This window comes from Phascolarctos cinereus, unplaced genomic scaffold (genome assembly GCF_003287225.1).
Source record: "Phascolarctos cinereus isolate Bilbo 61053 unplaced genomic scaffold, phaCin_HiC Scaffold_5;HRSCAF=322, whole genome shotgun sequence".
NCBI lineage: Eukaryota > Metazoa > Chordata > Mammalia > Diprotodontia > Phascolarctidae > Phascolarctos > Phascolarctos cinereus.
In genome coordinates, this window is record NW_027555958.1 from 405,211,023 (window position 1) to 405,220,825 (window position 9,803).

The 9,803-nt window shown below is 40.5% G+C and overlaps 1 pseudogene; it reads left to right on the forward strand.

Moving 5' to 3' along the window:
- On the forward strand, positions 1-865 carry LOC110206763 (F-box only protein 3 pseudogene; annotated as a pseudogene).
- Positions 866-9,803: the final 8,938 nt, after the last annotated feature.

A 9,803-nucleotide genomic window follows, 5' to 3' on the forward strand; every position in this document is an offset into this window, starting at 1 on the left:
ATGAGCAGTGTCAATGCTGCTTTGATAAATGTCATGGAAGAGCTGGAGCTGAGCCTGGAACTGCTGCTCCACCCGTCCCCTTCTGTTTGTCTTCTCTTTACTGGATGACTGGGACCTTGCCAGTTGCTGTTATAGCAGATAAAGATTCAACCGACTATCAAACCATGCTTCTCTACAAAGACACTGTAAAAAACATCGGCTTTTATGAGAGATAGAGAAAACGTTGAAGAACAAAAGTTGGAAGTCTTTATATAGACTTATTCTGACCTAGGAGAATCTATTCAACATCACTTACTCATAAAAAAGACTGGGATAAATTTGAGAGGTGCTTGGGACAAAGTTGCCCGTAGATGATTGGATTTCTGAAAGGCAATTTGGATGAGTATGAACTAGGTGTGTTGGAACTCAGGACGTAAGCTTCACAATGACTATCCATGCTCCTTTTGGATTCACAGTGGACAGAAGTTAGTGGTTCCTGGGTTGAGGGGCATTATCAACTCAATATTGCTCAGAGGATTTGCTAGATGTTGATATAGCTACTGGTAGTTTCCAACAGAGGCAAAAACTGAAGCAGTGTGTTCCTCTAAAATTTTGCATACACACTGATTTGAGTCAAACTGTGGCACTGGAAAGCATAGAGGGCCTAAATCAGTCTGAAATCTGTGAGTATCCAGATCAGTTGGCTCGGAATCCATTTGCAACTAACATGTTCATTACAGATCTTTCTTACTTAGCCTGGTTTACCTCTTATGTGTACAATGCTGTAATGGATGGGGGCTACCCTATCATCAGAGATCAGATTTTCAAATAAGTTCATGATAAAGAGGTGGCTAGCAACAACTGGAGACATCATAGTGACGGGTAGCTAATTTAGTGATGTAGCAGACCTCAAAACCACACCACCCTGTGCACTGCCTCCCTCCCCTGGGCTTTTCTTGGTGAACTCGGTAAAATGCCTATGCAGTAGATATAAAAAGTGCATGTTCCTTAAGAACTGACCACTCCTTAACCACTCCCTAATCCCACCCTGCATCGCCTCGTTAGCATATTTGGCTCATGTTTTACTGCAGTTTATCCTATAAACTTTAATTGAATCCCTCTAAGGTCAAAAGTTCCTTAAGAACTTTTGCCCACTGAATAGTATAACAATAAATCTTTGCCAACTTGACTTGAAGATTGCTTAAGTCCGTGAATTCATTCCAGAAGATTGGGTCCTCTACTTTGGTCCTTCAGGGGTCCCTGAACCTCTGAGACCGCATCAGTAGGATAGAATTTGAGGTTACACTCTTTAGTCAAGCAACTTCTAAGGCAGAGAGGGAGTAGGGGACCTTGGCTCTCGGTCACATAGACAGGAGGTAGAGAGGAGCGCTCATGCTTTCAGTCATAAGGAAGCAGGGGCCCTTCCTGGGTAAGGACCAGAACGCAGACTAGGCCTGCAGTTTGGGCACCTGCCAGTAGGCAGATGATGGTGCTTGCTAAAGGTAGCATAACAGCACATTTTGACTTATTCCAGTTATGAATAACTGATAGGCAGTGAGATGATTTACCATAATTTAGTCCAATTACTGCTTTTTCCCTTATGGAAATAAATATTAGATAAATACTTAGTAATCCCTGCATAACAAATTCAAGTCCAAACACAATGAAGTGTAAATTTAAAAGAAACATAATAATTAGGCACCAATTTAAGTACTTTCTTGACTAAACTTCAAGAAATTTTACTCACCCATTAGCTTGCTGAGGTTTTCCCTTTGAAACTGATTACAGAAAGTAAGGTCATTGGCTTCCTCCTAAATTCTCCAGGTCAAAAACCTTCTAGGTAGACTGCATTGCTCACAGCAGCATCTTGGGTACTTCCTCAAGCTAGAAAGACCATTTAACTTGGTATCAAAACTTGTCACTTCAGCGTTCTCTGTTCCTTCTAGCCTTCAGGAAGCTTTAAAAAACTCCATGTTTCTAGCAAGAATACATTCATCTCCCTTTGCCAGCTTTAATTACCTAACTAGGAAATCTGGCTTACCATGTAGCTTCCTCTCTCTCTCTCTCTTTTGTCATGTGAGGCTAGCAGAAAAAAGAAAGGAAGGCCTGGCCAAGGGCTGCCAGATCCAGAATTCTGGCTAGGCAGGAGCAATCTGGCAGATATCGAAGGCCAGGAAGGCAAGGGGTAGACTCCAGAGATGGAAACAAGTAGCTGTTCACAGGACAGGGTGTCAGCTAAAATAGGAAGAGGAAATTAGTATGATATAGAAAACAAGCTGGAATTGAAGGCAATCCAAATAGCACTTGACTTGGAGGAAGTGTTCAAATTGTACTCTGCCATGTATTATATGTTAGGTCATTTGCTCTTCTTTGGCCTCAGTTTCCTTTGCACCGATTTTCTTCCATGAATATTATTTTTCTATTTTATTCTATTTCCATTATTATTCTATTGCTATTTTATTCTTTATTATCTTTATATATCTTTATTATCATTGGCTAGAATTTTAGAAAAATTCATATGATAGGCAGTGTGGTCCAGTGCAATGCGGGTTCAAATCTTAGCTTTGTGACATGCATACAAGGTGCAGGTATGACTTTGCTTAAAGCATTGAATGTTCCTTGGTTTGCTCACTTGTAAAATAAAAGTGTTGGAGGCTGAGCCAAGATCACAGAGTAGAGGGAGCATTCTGGCCCAAGTCTCCCAACATTCCCCTCAAATAACTTTAAAATAACACATCAAACCAAGCAGTGTGATGCTGCAGCCAAAATTAATTAATTATTAATAATTAAAAGCTAATCTAAGCTTGGGCTATATTAAGAAAGGCGTAGTTTCTAGAAATAGAGAAGGGATAGTCTCAGTGTATTCTGTGATCATTGCTCAGTTCTGGGTGCCATGGTTTAAGAAGGTTATTGATGGGCAGGAGAGTATTCAGATGATGCTAAACAGGTTGGTGAAGGGCTTTGAGTCTATGTAATGTAAAGATCAGTTGAAGGAAGTGGAGATCCTTAGCCTGCAGAAGAAAGAATCAGGGGAGACATGATAGCTTTTTTTTTTTTTTCGGGATTTGAATGACTGTCATGTTGAGGAAGGATTGGTCTTGTTCTGTTTGTTCCCAGGAAACAGAACCAGGAAAATGAGTGGACGTTGTGAACAGGCCGCTTTAGGCTTGAGGCTTCCTAACAATCAGAGCTGCCCCAAAATGGAATGGGCTGCTATACAAGGTGGTGAGCTCCTCCTCCTTGGAAGTCTTGTCTTCACACAGAGAGTGGAAGTCTATTTGTTGAGGATTATAGTTGGGGATTCCCTTGTGAGTGGGTTGGATTAGATAACCTCTAATATCTCTTCTAACTCTCAAATTCTGAGATTCTGATGGGTCTTTTTGAACTGGGGGAATAAGAGATGCCTTGCCCTACACCTACCCAATTGGATGAAGTATAGTTGTTAACATAATGATAAGAGAAAAATGGAACTTCTGAAATTATAATGTAAATCAGCCCAATAGGGAAAGTATGATCTAGTGTACTTAGAATTTATTTGTGTATTCCAAGTGCGCATCTGTTGTGTAAAGCAAGGTTAAGTTGTGTAACAGTGACCACCCTGCTCGTCACCCACCCCCACTGTCTGAAGGTCAGCTATTTCTATTTCACCCCTTCCCTAGAGTTCTCCAGCAGTCTTAAGAGGGTTTGGAGGTTTCTAGTCTCTGTGTCATTGGCTTCAGCTCCCACCGATGGTGTTCCCTTGATTTTAGGGGTGCCCTGCATCCTGGTTTTATTTAACCATTTAATAGTTAGAGCAACGTTTACAAAGAGTATTCATGTCAAAGTTATAACAATAACAAACATACAAACATCCATCCCCACCTCCTAATTACCTCAGTCTCTTAGATTAAGTTTACAGCTTAATTCTATTTCTATATAGCACAATCCCGTGAAGTACCAAGCCCAAAGCCCTTTCTAGGCTTGTTGTCCTGGCAGCAACAGGTAGCCTGGAATCCAGCCTCTAAGGTTGTCATAGTTCAAATCTGGATCCAGTGGAAAAGGATAAATGAAATGGGACAGAACAACACCCCAAGTCTGTTTCTTGGGGCTACAAGGCCTAAAAGGGTGAGGGAGAAGGTAGATCTTCCCTCTACTCATTTCAGTTTATGGTGCCCATCTTTAGGTGAATAGGACCTTAACCCTCTCTAGATGAGGGTGAAAAGAAAAGACATAGAGAGAGACAAAGTGTCCTAGTCTGGTCATTGAGACAGCCTGTTTTGACTAGTCCTTGGAAACAGTCTGTTTTCACCTCCCCACCCCGCCATGGTAGGGAAGTATAGAATGTTATTTCTCAGAAGCAGGTCTCTGGCATTTTCCTTGTGGGTGCTTCCATATTAGGTGATCTTGGAATGTTCAAATCAAAGGCCCATCACACTTATAGTTGCCTATTCCTCTTTGGAAATCCACAACTTGAAAGTCTATTCTTCTAGGGGGAGGTTAACACACCCTTGACATATCTATAATTTGGTAGATGTGTCAGAGTGCTTTGGGATATTAGAAATGAAATCATGGACCAAAATCCATCATCACTCAAATTCTGAAATATTGTAGTGATACCAATCAGAAGACCTTCTACCAGTGGACAGAAAAGTTAAGAAAGATTTGATTATTGAATATAAGCTGTCTCAGGGGTATTTGTGCATTCTTAGACCTGATGAGTGACAAAAACAATGATTAAACTCAAAGCCGACTAAACATTTATCTTTGACTCCTTTCTGTTGCATGCCACATACACTCAGTCACTAATTCCTATTGATTTTCTGCCTGCAGTGTTTCGCATGTCCATCTCTTCCATTCCATTCCTACTGCTACTGTTTCATTGCAGGGTCCTCAATGGCTCTCAGCTGAACTAATGGACAAATTCTACAACCTTCTAAAGGTCTAACCTCCACTCTCTCCTGGGCACCAATCTGTGCTACATACAGCTACTAGATTACTCTTTTCAAAGTGCAGTACTGATCGTGTCATTATCTGTTGAAAATCCTTTAACATTCACCAGCCATTAAGTTCAAAATCCTTATTTTGGCATTTAAGGCTTTACACAATCAGGTGGCAACTTCTTTCCAGCTCCTGTTTATTCGGTTTCACTTACACAATCTGCCCTGAAGCCAAACAGTATCAGTTGCCATCATCTCCTTCCTTTGCACTTTTGCTCATGCCATTTCCTGGGCCTGGAATACTCTCTCTATTCCCACCTGTTAAAATTCTACGTTTGCTTAAAAACCCAGCTCAGATGCCATTTGCTTTTAAGAGCCTTCCCTCATTCCCTTCAAGTTGGAAATGACATGTCTAGGAGTATGTGGGTAAATATTTAGCAACCAGCTCTTCCCCTTCCCCCCCAAAAAAATTTAAATTTAATTTAAAATTAAATTATTTATAAAATAATATTTTATTATATTACATATAAATAAAATTAACTTAATTTTTTAAATTATTTTTTTTAAAAATTATGTTTTTTGAAAAAAGATTAAACTTTTAAGTTTAATCTTCATTATCAACATTTTCTCCATCACTTTCTTATGTCTAAGAATCAACAAAACAATAAATCGAATCCTGATTTGTAGTATTTGTTGATTTCTGAGGTGTAAATGCTCATACTGAATGTTTCACAATTGGCTTTCCAGGCCTGCATGGGCTGCTTCCAGAACAGTGCTGATGTTAGTGCTCTGACATTGCCTGCTTTGAACAAAAATTCCTCTTTCTGTCCTTTACCACTTTCTATTCACCACAGCCAAACAGCCCCTGTCCTACCTTTTGCTTTTCTAAGCCGAACTGTAATTAAAAAAATTTTTTTTTTGTCAATCAATCAAATAGGCATTTATTAAGCACTTATATGCCTGGAGCTGCCTATCTTCAGAAGTCAAACCAACACACATTTATTAAGTGCTTTCTACGTACCCTATGTTGTACTAAGTGCTGGGCGTATAAAGACAAGGAAAAAAAAAGTAAGACAATCCCTCTGGTCTAAAGCAGCCTATGTTTTACTGGGGGAAGGCAACTTCCATAAATGGGAACTGAATGGGATGGGGCAGGGTGGAGGGAGGACGAGTCAATAGCAAGGCTGTAGGGAGAAGGAGGCAGCTGTGGCATGTATGGAAATCCCAGAGAATGAGGTAGGACTGGTCTGGGCCCTTCCTCAACTAGGAAGAACTCCTCAATGCAGTAAGGTGGCCTGTGGGATCAAGTAAGAAGGGGCTGCAAATCTTTTTCCATTTGTTAGCTCAACATCCTGTGAAGTAGAGAGGAATGCATAGTTCCCTGGCATGCATGTCTGAGGGTGGGCATGCTAAGATGCTCAATCTGGTTAGCAGAACCAACCCTATGCACTCCTTCAGTTTCCTGTTGCTATGTGACAGGGCTTCTTCAATCACTCCGGTCACTCAGGCAGGGGAAGAAAGGCACCTCGGAATCCCACTCATTGGCCAAGGAATAGTGAAGATATCCACCCGAGACTTTGCTTCTTAAGTACGTCTGCACATCGGGACATCATGGGTTACGCTCGTATGCTTGATCTTCAGGTTGCCAGCATGAGGCCAAAAATAAAGTGTTTCAGACGTTTAGAAAGTTAGTGACCTCTCTCATCCCTCTCCTCTCCCCTCAATTTACCCTGTAATATGGTTCCTCCGTGGTTTTCCCACATCTGTGGGAAGGCAATGGGCCTAAAGTTGTTGATTGTAACTTTCATAAAAGTTTCTCTAAATTTTGATCCATGATAAAGATAGCTGGGCAATGGTGTCAGGGCTTGGTGATTGCATTAGATTTATATCGCTAGCTCAGCCACACTTTTTACTGGTAAGTATATAGACCTTAGGGTATTAGTGAGTGGTATATTAATTTAATTAAATTAACTAGCATTGACTAAGCCCCTGCCAAGGGCTCTACTCTAGACCTCAGGGACACAAGACAATAATAAATTAATAAACTACAATAAAAAACCAAACAAACAGGCAGTGCTGCCAGGAAGCTAAAATACTCCTGGAAATAGCCCTTATCAGACCTTTCCTAAGTGATCTCTGATGGGCCCCACAAGCAAGTTAACATCGTTGACTGAGGGGAAGCAGCAAGCAGCAATGTTTTTGGAGACAGGTGAGTTCTTGCTTATCGGTTGCTATAGGATTGTGTTGCTCTAACTACATGTTCCTTGCATGAATGACACTTCTCACATATATTCCCTGGTCATGTGTGTTCCCTACATAAAACTGTGAAAGGTATAGTTTAGAGTAATAAATGAAATCCTAGAATATTTGAACCAAGGAAAATGCCTCTGGGAGGTAGGACAACAAAAGGGAACATTATTTCATATAGTGGGCAATAGCTTATGGAGCTTATTGCCTCTAAAAAGTGGTATGTACTGAAAATATCAGTAGGCCCAAGAAGAGTTTAGATAAATTAGTGAATAATACAATAGGTTATTGGGAGAATCTAGGGATACTGGTAAAGAGGGTGCCATTATCTTTTCCTTCACCTTCCTTCCCAATATGGAGTGTTCCCTTGAGAGTATAAAGGGACCCTTAACCTTTTTTATGTCATGGACTCATCTGGCAATCTGATGAAGCCTATGAATCCTTTTCAGAATAATTTTTCTTAAAAATTCATAATTAGAAGAAATACCAAATTTCATTTAAACAGGAGCTTAAACAAATATATAAACAGGGAAAATAAAAGATGTAACTTTTTCCCCACCCAAGTTCACAGACCCCTGAAACCTATTCACGGACTCCTAAGAGCATTTGTCCTACCAAAGGACCAGAAGAAACATAGCACCTATCTTAGGTAGGACCCATTACTGTCATTTTACAACCCAGTCAGCTAGTTAAGAATTAGGAAGAAATTGGGGTGCTTTGTCAGCTTCTGATCAAGTGGGGAATATTTCTCCTGGTGGAAGATACCTCTCCTGGGCGTCAAATGGAGTAAAAGTATCTTAATCTGCAACATCCACTCTCAAACCTGGAACTGGTGACAAAGAGGGGAAATGAGTGGGATCCTGTTTCTCTGGATAGGTAAACTTTTGTGTATCCCGAAATTGGCAGAAATGGGGTTGTCCTTGGTCTCTTTTTGTATCTCCTGTGCTTAGCACAGTGCATTCGCTACCTAGTAGATGCTTAATAAACATTTATTTAATTGAGTATTTCCTTCAATTATGAATTTTAAGGGGACCACCAAATTGAGAGGAAATTCCTAGGTGGGTATAACATCACAAGTGTTGTGATTTTAAACTGTGTATTTTGTCAGCCAAGGAAAAAATTTCAGATTTCCCGTGGTGGTGGAGATATCTATATCTAAAAAAGCCAAAGTTTTGCCTCTTGATCTGATCCAGAGAGATTCATACCTCAAGCATTCCCATTGGGAGCTGCCATGGAGAGCAATATTTGGTGACACCTGCTGGGAATAATAGGAACTACAGCAGAAGGCCAGAAGCCTGTATATTCAGTAAGAATTGGTGTAGATATTTGTAAGATAGCAGTTCACTGGAGGGTTTCTATTAATTTTTCAAGGGTTCTTTTGGCAGTGTTGTTTCATTTAGCCTTTCAGTAAAAATGCTTTCCTATGTACACATCTTGTTTGTGCAGAGTTGTTTCCAGGTTGTCTCCCATTAGATTGTGAGTTTCTCTAGGGCAGGGACTTTGTATCCTCAGGCATGGTGCCTGGCACAATGTAGGTGCCTAATAAATGCTTACTGATTCCATGACTGTAAGTTGGGAATCCTGGGTAGGGGCAAAGAGACAAGTGAGAGGGAAAATTCCCTAGGCTGTCTTGCAGAATGTCTAACACAAGGGTTACATTGGTGAACATCCTTAACCTTTAGAATTTGTTCTCAGGAAGGACAAACAAACTTTCTTGCAAACAAATCCTTTTGTGCCTAAGGAGGAATTTAACCAGTTCCAAGGGGGTGACTTAAACATTGTTGCATTGGTTGTTTGGAAAAGGGGATGAACATTTTCCCCTGTACCTTATTTCTACGAGAGAGCGAACTTCTTGTGTGAAAATTCTCCCTCCCCCCACCCCAATACAGATCTCCCTAGATGATAGAGAAACTTTTCTGTAATGTTGAATCTTAGTTTCCTGGGGGCACTGAGAGTTTAAGTGATTTGCCTGGGTCACACAGGTAGTACATGGTAGAGATAGGGCTTGAACTCAGTGCTTCCTGGCTCCAAGTCAGCCCTATGCCTAAAAGTCCTACTTCAACTTTGATGCCATTTCTTACATTGTTTCTGTTGGGGGAAAACGTATTTCAAGTTTTAACTGGGGTTTACAAGAACACACACTAAATCTTCCATGTATCTCCACTGCTTGATGGCAGCATTTCCTGATAGTGGTATCATTATGGGTATTGGCATGGAGAGAGGAGATAGCTCTGGGCACCACTGATTTACACTGATCATCATAAAAGAAGGCACTGTGTTGGCTAAGTCTATTCTTTGGGATTCTGAACAGGTTGGGGAATAGACAATTGCTATCATTGGCAGTAGGTGTTCAGAATGCCTCAGAGACCCTGGTTTCAGACTCCCCTGGGTTGTTAACAAGTTTAGAGTTTATACATTGGGGATTATTTGGTATTTCACTTTCTAGTCCATGTGCCTGACTACGAATGGCATTTCTATTTTGTTTTATGAATCTCCTCCCATTAGAAGAGAAACGCCATTAGTAACATCCCAAAAAGTGAACACTGACAAAAGTTTTTTCTCCTTCCTTTTAAAGACACAAGACCCAGCAGCTTTCTGTATAAAACTCTTTTATTTTTATTTTCATTCTTCCTAATATTCATGTTAATTTTCTTAGTGGTA